General features: G+C 41.7%; 1 non-coding gene across 1 annotated transcript; it reads right to left on the reverse strand.

Annotated features, from left to right (window-relative positions):
- Positions 1 to 7,574: 7,574 nt before the first annotated feature.
- LOC139957849 (U2 spliceosomal RNA) lies at positions 7,575 to 7,759 on the reverse strand. The gene has a single exon (XR_011789543.1). It is a non-coding gene; the product is annotated as a U2 spliceosomal RNA (small nuclear RNA).
- Between the last annotated feature and the right edge of the window lie 805 nt (positions 7,760 to 8,564).

Consider the following 8,564-nt stretch of genomic DNA (forward strand, 5'->3'; position numbering starts at 1 on the left):
AATGCGCTCAATATGCAGATGACGTGACATGTGTTGTTTCGAGTCTCGGCTCCTTTCGCGCACTCTCGCAGGATTTATCTATTTTTGAGAGAGCTACCGGGGCGAAGTTGAATCCAGAAAAGACAAAGGGCCTTCGTCTTGGTAGCTGGAGATACAGAGACTTACCATTCGGTGCGTCGTGGTCGGATCAGAATATCAAAATTAATGGTATATGGTTCGGCTACGATGCACCTGGTGATGTAACCTGGAGCGAGAGGGCTGAGGTATTTGAGAGCAGGCTCGAAACCTTTGGCACCCGCTGGCTTTCGATCCTAGGGAAAGTCACCGTAGTTAATCGTTTTGTTTCGCCCATCTTGTGGTACCCGGGCGCGGTGTATCCGATTCCGCGTCGCGTCCTGGTGCGGTTGGAGAGAGCGATATTTTCATTTATTTGGTCGGGTGGTACAGAGCTTGTCAAAAGGGCGGTAATGTACCAAAAACTGGAGAAGGGTGGGTTAGGGGTGGTTCATCTGGGAAGTAAGTTAACTTGTTTGTTATTTAAGCAGTTGTTTGTAGCGGTAACTGACCCAGGGTTGCCTTGTTCATATTTTGTACGTTTTGGGGGCGGTTTGCACCTGCGTCGATGGGTCCCGGCGCTGTTTAGCAACAGAGAACCGCATAGTAGTACTCCAAACAGGGTGGTGCGTGTCATTTGCTCCGCTCTGATTGAGTTGCCCCCTGTTGACCTGTCACAGCCGGCCCTCGTTCACAGTTCGTTGCGGGATGGGGCCTTGAATGCAATTTTTGTACAGGGACGTCATCCTGTCGGTGCATTCAAGGCTGAATGGTTGCAGGCTCCGTGACCTTGCATGGAGAATTGCACACGGTGCCTTGGTGACCAATCTGAAAAGGTATCATTGGCGATTGGGTGATGGACTGTGCCCGAGGACCGGCTGTGACAGCTTAGAGAGTACTGCCCATGTTTTTTGGCATTGCCCCTTTGTTTTGAACTTGTGGGAGTGGTTTCAGTCCTGGACCGACCGTTTAACGGGAGACCGTTCCTGGTCGGTAGGACAGGGTTTTGTTTTGTATGGATTAGATCCTCCAGTTTGTTCCGTTGCTGTGTTGCAGCGTATTATTTATGTTTGTTCTGTTGTAAAAAAACTTATTTGGAGGAATAGATGTGATGTTGTTTTTAGGGGGAAATTTGCCAGTTGGCAGGCAGTCCTGGAGGCGGTGAAGTCTGACATTCGCCTTCAGGTCGAAGGCGATTTTCGCCGTTTATCTAGGGCTGCCTTTTTTGGACGGTGGTGTGCTGGGGAAGGGTGTTGTTTCGCTGCGTGCTGGTCGTCCTTTTGTAGTTTTTTAATATTTCAGTGGGGGGTTGGGCGTTTTGTCTCTGCAGGTCGGTGAGCGTATGTACTTTTTTTGGCTCGCTTGACCTGAGGTTCGTTTGTAAGAATGGGATGGTTTGGTAGTGCCGTTTGGCCGTGACGTTTTGTATCCCGTATGACGGGTCACGTAAAAAGCACATCTTTTAAATTAACCTTATTTGCTGTTTGAGGTGGGTCTGCATCACCTCATGATGAAAATGCATATATTGGTAAATATCTCCACTTAAATACAATAGTGAAGAAACCATGAAGAATATCAAAGAATGATAAATGCTCCCTCCTTATCAAGGAATTACTGAATTTGCGTGATTTTTTGTATAATTTCTAGCTATGGCACTTTAGGCTCCAGGAATGCAAAAACCCTACTATGTGCAGATTGCATTCCCTGGGACTTGGTTAGCTAACCAAAATTTAATGTAATTCCCACATTTTTAAGTAGATAAGGGCAGTACACCATCCTCTTTTTGGGTGAAATTAAGCTGTCTAGTTTTTTTTTTGGGCTAGTTACTTGCATGTACAAATATTGAAAGACTTTGTTAAATAGATGGCAGTAATGAATCCCCACACTGACCAATCACAAACTCTGCACCTGGTATAGAAGCAATAGTGCCAGGCCCCACATAGACCAGTTGCAAGAGGTGGAGAGATATGTCAATTAATATATAACTACAATACTTTACTTAAATTTTAGTTATTTATATGAGTGATATCGTTGGGAATCGTCTCGGCTTAAGATTGACAATGTGTGTTGTCTGCTATGCACTTTAAAAACCTCAGGGTGTTAAATGATATTTATTCACCTTCCCGAGTTTTGGGATGCTTGTGAAGCCAGTGTCTGGGATTTGGTTTGACGTAAACCAGGGCACGCTCACCAAAAGGCTACCTAAATCTATCAGCTATTCTAGTACAATCTTAATAGGCTGATCGTGATCATGAACAGGCGCGTATCCAGGATTTTCAAACCCGGGGGGCGCGAATTACTATCTAAGCGGAGCGCCACCATCGGTTGGCGCGCAGCGTACAAGAAAATTTATTGTTTTGATACCCCCCAGATCACCGGAAACGGCACTTCTCGGGCTTGAAATGACCAACCAGATGTACACTTTTTGCATGAGAACCAAGTATTTCCTAATAGTTTTTTTCCCATCCATAACCTTTTTGAAGATTGTCAACCCGGCACACATCATGTTCGACCTGATCGCATCTCCTGTGGGTTTTTGCTTTTGTAGGTGATTCTACGTCGCGGCCCACAATACCCGTCAGCCCCACTTTTCAAGGTTTTAAGCCACGTATTTGTTTAGAATTGGAAAATTCACATTTCTCGTGAATAAACTCACTTGAAAACATACCCATAATGTTGTACAAAATTTCATCTATGGACAACCAATATAGAAAAACTTCCTTCAACCCCTAACAGACCGGTCAAAATTGCACGAGTAGAGGGAAGTGTGATGCAGAATGTTGGTCAGAAATTTTCTCAAATTCAGACAGTTAATTTATTGGTGTAGAAATATTAAAACCTCTTATAACGGCTATTATCAAACTTGGTTGAAGGAAATGAAAAAATAGCAGATATTTCCGAAAACCGAACACTACACACATAGGCGTAGGAGCCGCGGCGGCAGTGGCGGAGCTAGGGGTATTGGTCAGGAGGGGCGAGAATGGTCTGTAGGAGCGCTTTCGACACTATCTAAGCGGAGCGCCACCACTGGTTGGCGCGTAGCGTACAGAAATTTTTTGAGTAAAGATACTCCCTAGATCGCCTGAAATGACCCTTTCCGGGCCTGGCTAATTTGCAGATAAACCAAGAATAAGGTGTCATCGCCAAATTACACCAACAAAATGTGACAAATGTCAATAAGTAGATGAGAGCGCAATAAAAAAGTCAATAATCTAGAATAAGTAAAAAGTGGTAAAGAGCTGAAAAAGGCGCCAGCAGTCCCGGATTTGAGTCCGTCAGGGGGGGGGCATCCGCCCCCCTGACCGTATGGACGCTCGGCCACTGCGCGGTGGGGTTGCAGCCCCTAATTCGCCATTACTAATGTAAAAGAGAGTTTTGACATAATTGGACCTCCATGTTTTTATACATCTACATGAGACATGTCGTTATTTACATTAGCATCCCGCGGTATACTGCGCAATTTGAACGGACCGTACGGTACATGATGGCATGCGATGTAATAACCGATGCTTGCTTATATGATATTGACATTAAGACGTTGAACGCGCGCGAAGCGCGCGAAAGAATTTGGTTATTTTTTCAGGCAAGTCGGACAGTTTTGAGGCTTTTCATCCTGGAACGCCATTTTCATGCTCACTGATATGATGTGATATCTGCTGTTTGCGTTACAAATTCGAACACGCGCGTAGCGAGGAATTTGCCAAGGGAGGGGCGAAGCCTGTTGGCAAATTATCTAAGCGTAGCGCCACCATAGGTTGGCGCGAAGCGTACAAGCAAATTTTGGCCGAAAATGTCTTTTGAAATTACTTAGCGATATCATTTAAAAAAATGCTGAATGGGGGGGGGGGCGGGCGGTCGCCCCCATCCCAAAATGCGTCATGTTCCCCGACGACACGGTCGAGTTCGAGACCAGCCACAGTTGGTTTCATAGCACAATTCTACACACGCGTTATGATAGACCATATATAGTATATATATAGATCATTAGTGAGAGAGGAAAATGGAAACGTCAAAAAATGGAGTTGTCGGTGTAAGGGGTAGGGTGAGTCACACTTTTACGAAATCATTGATCCGTCACTGGCTACCCTTCAGCGCTGTAATGATGTCACTGTTTATCTTTCTCTTCCCGGTGTCTTCGCGTTTTTCTTTTACTCCCTCCTTTTCTCTTTTTTCTCTCTTTCTTTTTCTTTTCCCTTCTTTCCTCTCCTCTTTTTTTCCCCTCTTTTTTTCCTTTTTTCTTCTGTTTTTTTCTCTCCTCTTTTTCTTACCCGGGGGGCGCGCGCCCCCAACGCCCCCCCTGGATACGCACCTGATGAATCTATAACCACACCCTCACCCCTCCAGCCCCCCCCTTTAAAATTCAAATTAACCCTTTTGCAACTTTGGCCGAAGTCCCAAAATTTAAGACGATTGCAAGACAAGCTGCATTGGATTGTAATAACAACAGTAAAATTACTACATCCAAAAGGCAGCACCAGGCGTGACTTATTGAAGGGATTGACGTTAATTCAAAGCAATATCAACATTCTCATTTTATATACACATGTGTTCTTGCTTGTATTTCCTTCTACACAATTTGTTTATTCATGGCAATCTCCGGACCACTTCATTCTCAAGAACAGAAGGACCGGTATTGAGGGAACATATCTGTTATTGACTTTGGCGTATTAGCCTGGGAACTTCACTTTAATCGTACAAAGAAGTGAGGTGCGGTTTTAATTTCATGGTGTTCGTTCAAATTGTTGTTTAGGTGGTAAACGTGCACAATTAACAACGCTTTGTCACCTAATTAGTTACGTGTGCTTACTTACTGAAGAGAGGTTGGAAATGTTGCCCTGAAAAACAAAGGGTAGTCTGTATTTTGCTATCGGAAAGGGTGCATATAAAAACAAAGAGGTGAATTCATAACATTTGCTGTATCATTTACATAGGATTCTTGGCTTGAATCTTTATTACTTTTGATAGACTCAGCCGCACAATGTACTTACAATACCGGTAACTATGTAAACTACTGTTTATTGAGCAAGATATGAAGGAGTAACTTCGGAGGGATATTACTCCAAGTGTGCAACTGTTATACTATGACGGTGGCATCATTTATAACTGTATTCATTTTAATTGGGCCAACATGCCGATTTTTAAACGCCACGATTATTCCGAACAGTTAGTTTTGAAGACATACAGGAAGGTAAGTGCAACGATCTGTTGTTAAAGCAATACTTAAAAGAATACCATTATAAGAAACAAAAACTTTTTCACGAGTTCGTCCAGTTCTATTCCAATAGACTGTCCTGATTAATAACGAATGAGTCAAGAAATTAACATAAGTTTGTTAAAAGCGTTGCATGTGTCAAGACAATTCATAGTGTTTTTAAAAAGAGTCCCCGAACCCGCCAAGCCTATAATTACGACAGTTCCCCCTGGCTTTGTAGAAGTCTTCGGCAGGTAAAAGCTATCATTCAATCCCTTTTCTGACACATCGACCATGCACAGCACCTTCAATTTTCCGTCTCACTGTACGAAGCGTCTGAGTTTTAGCTACAGGGCAACGAACTTTAACCCAAATTTTATCCTTCAGCCTGAAAGGCCATAAAATTTACAAAATTACTCCAATCGCCCCCTTTTCCACCAAATATTCTTCTACCATTGTACTTTAATTAAAATAAAACCTCACATTATTTGATAACACCGCGCAAAAGTGCTACAAACGTGGATTTTTCGCAATTAAAATAATAGATTTATCAAAAACGTTCATTTCATTTTTCCAAAATAAATTTTGTTGCCAATGGCGAAATTATCGCCGTAGGAATATTTGTTTACAGAAGGGAGCTTAAGCCACCCGAGAAGAAGAGATGGTACCTCAATTGGTTGTTCGGTTTCACCACGGCATTTTCATCCATTTCCGTTTTTTCTTTTCCTTGATATCCGACCCTCTGTGAGGGCTATCGTTGTAACTTTACGTTTTGGACGCTTTCCGCTGGCTAAGAGTGTTTTTAAGCTTGTCCGGTTTGTCAACTACTGTATAGAAGATATATTCGTTGTTCAAAGTAAATGTACATTGTTAGCGGCATTGATGTACTGCAGCGATGATTTGCATGGTTATAGTCGTCTTGGTCAGTTGCTTCCCGCTTTCTGAAAATGCAAATTTTATCAGTGCAACAACGTTCATTTGAAAATGCATGCTTTAATACTACAGTCATTCATTATTTTCTTACCTCCGGCAATGGAACAGACTTGTCTGGTGGATCGCGTGAAATTGGAGTAATTTTCGAGTTGCTATTCTTGCCGAATTGATCATGTAATACACAGGCTAACGTTCTACAAAAATAACATTGCAAGGTGAGCTCACGGGTAGTGGCAAAAGTGCTCGGGGTCTCACTAAAGGGAGGATGTTCAAATGTGAAATTTTCATGCAGGTCCTCATAATGGGTAGTCACACAAATGACTTTTCCGAGTTTTAGCTAAAACCCTTAATTTCAAATATATTAAGAACATCTGACTTTCTGTAAACCATACATTGACTGTATATAAGCTCATGCGCGCCTTGTAAGAAAAAAGAAAAACTAATCACAAGCCCCATTCTGAGATTTTCGCTCAGCCTAGGCTAGCGTATATCTAGTATAGAAATACGAACGAGATCTTGAAAAAAAAAAACACACTCGGTCGATCTCCAGAATGTTGTGGTGGGGGAGGGGTCAGGATGTATGTAGGTGGTAAGCACCGGCTGAGGTCCCTGAGAGGTATACCAGGACACTAAAAACGGAATGTCAGATGGTTTTTCTGTTATAGGTATGTTTACAACGTTCAAAGACGAATGAGATTTTTGGAAGAGACGAAGAGGTGTTTTCGGGGACTTTGTAAAAGATTATTTTAATATGGTGTTGGGGCATTTCCCAAGGGAACATGATACTATCTTAGCGGGCCGTCACCCTTACTTGCCAAAGGCGCTGTAAATTCAATGTAAACAATTCTCTATTTTGAGATGTAATGTTTTTTTAAATTTACACTTCTAATAAAGAGGGTTACTTGGAAGATTTAATTTACTTGTAGGTAAGAATTGTGTTTATTCAATAACCAAATACAAAAGCAGGCTAGACCGTTTTGATGGTAGCCGACGACTCTATGCCTATCGTGGTGAAACACCATGGATAATTTATACGTATATCAAAGAAACGTTTATTTTTGAATGTAAAGAAAAATTTCCCTTACATAAAGCTAACAATAGTCAAAGACGGTTTTCCTAAAATATTTTTCATATTCTATACCTGATAATATTGAGGTATAAGAAGGGCATTAAAATCAGCTCATGTCAAATCGAATCAATTTGAAAAAGTAAGTGGGCTTGACGGTTCGATCCCATCAGGAATTGATGACAAAGTGCTAGTCGATGATGACTATGATGACGATGATGGCAAAGTGCTAGTCGAGTCACAGAGAAGAAAGTTGAACACTAAGGACGTAAACGAATTAGTGAACAAAGGGAAGAAGAAAGAATTCGGGGGGGGGGGGAGAGGGTAAACTGTTGAAGGGCCAAAGAGAGAGTGTAACAAATAGACCGTGGAAGGACAGATACGAAATATAGATCTGATCATCGGGACTTGCATCGGTACTGTGACTGTGTGATCATCGTCATGTGTGCATCACCATTCCCCTCGAAAGGGAACAGATACTACACATGATCTTAGCCAAAAGGCCGAGAAGCGAACAGGTCAATAAGGTACAGAAGTTAATGAAACATTTGTGGTAGTCTGTAACGTTAATTCAATCGTGTAATTTTTACGACATGTGAAAACGATTTCAAGATTAATGCCATTTGAAGTCAAAGAGAAACAACACAACAGGGACAAAACAGAAGAAAGGGATATCTAGGAAAACAGATTAGCGAAAACCGAATTGCACTTTGTAGCATAGGAAATTGATATGATTCGTTTGAAGTAATTGTCTCTTTCGATGGTCTGGTAAAATTTCAATTATAAAATGTTAGGCTCAGTGTTGTTTCTACTGCAACCGAAAATCATGACATAATCATGGAGATAATCATGACATCGCTCACCTTACAGATACACTGCTAAACAGTTGATAATACGGCGGACCCACGTAAACGTGAGTCTATTATTATAAGACTTTTATAAAAGAAAAGATTATAGTTTCTACTTCATTTATAAAACTGTTTGGCTGGTTGAGGAGACTAAAATGCCATACATTTAACAATATTCCTATACTGTACCTATCGGAGTAAAGTCTCTTTGTGGACCAGATAGGTAACGAAATTTGCATTAGCATATTAATTTACATTTTCTACCATCAACACACATTAGATAGAGTATTGCTGTTTTCTCCGCAGAAAATACTTAATCGACGTCACGCATATAGGCCAAAGCGTGTAAATTACATGGTGGCTGCCAGGGGACTCTGCCAGGGGACCCAAAAAAATGCATGGTCAAAAGGTATGTGGGGTATGTATAGGGGTAATGTCACAGTTCAGAATATAACTAAAAGCGATGTTAATA

Source organism: Apostichopus japonicus, chromosome 17 (genome assembly GCF_037975245.1).
Source record: "Apostichopus japonicus isolate 1M-3 chromosome 17, ASM3797524v1, whole genome shotgun sequence".
NCBI lineage: Eukaryota > Metazoa > Echinodermata > Holothuroidea > Aspidochirotida > Stichopodidae > Apostichopus > Apostichopus japonicus.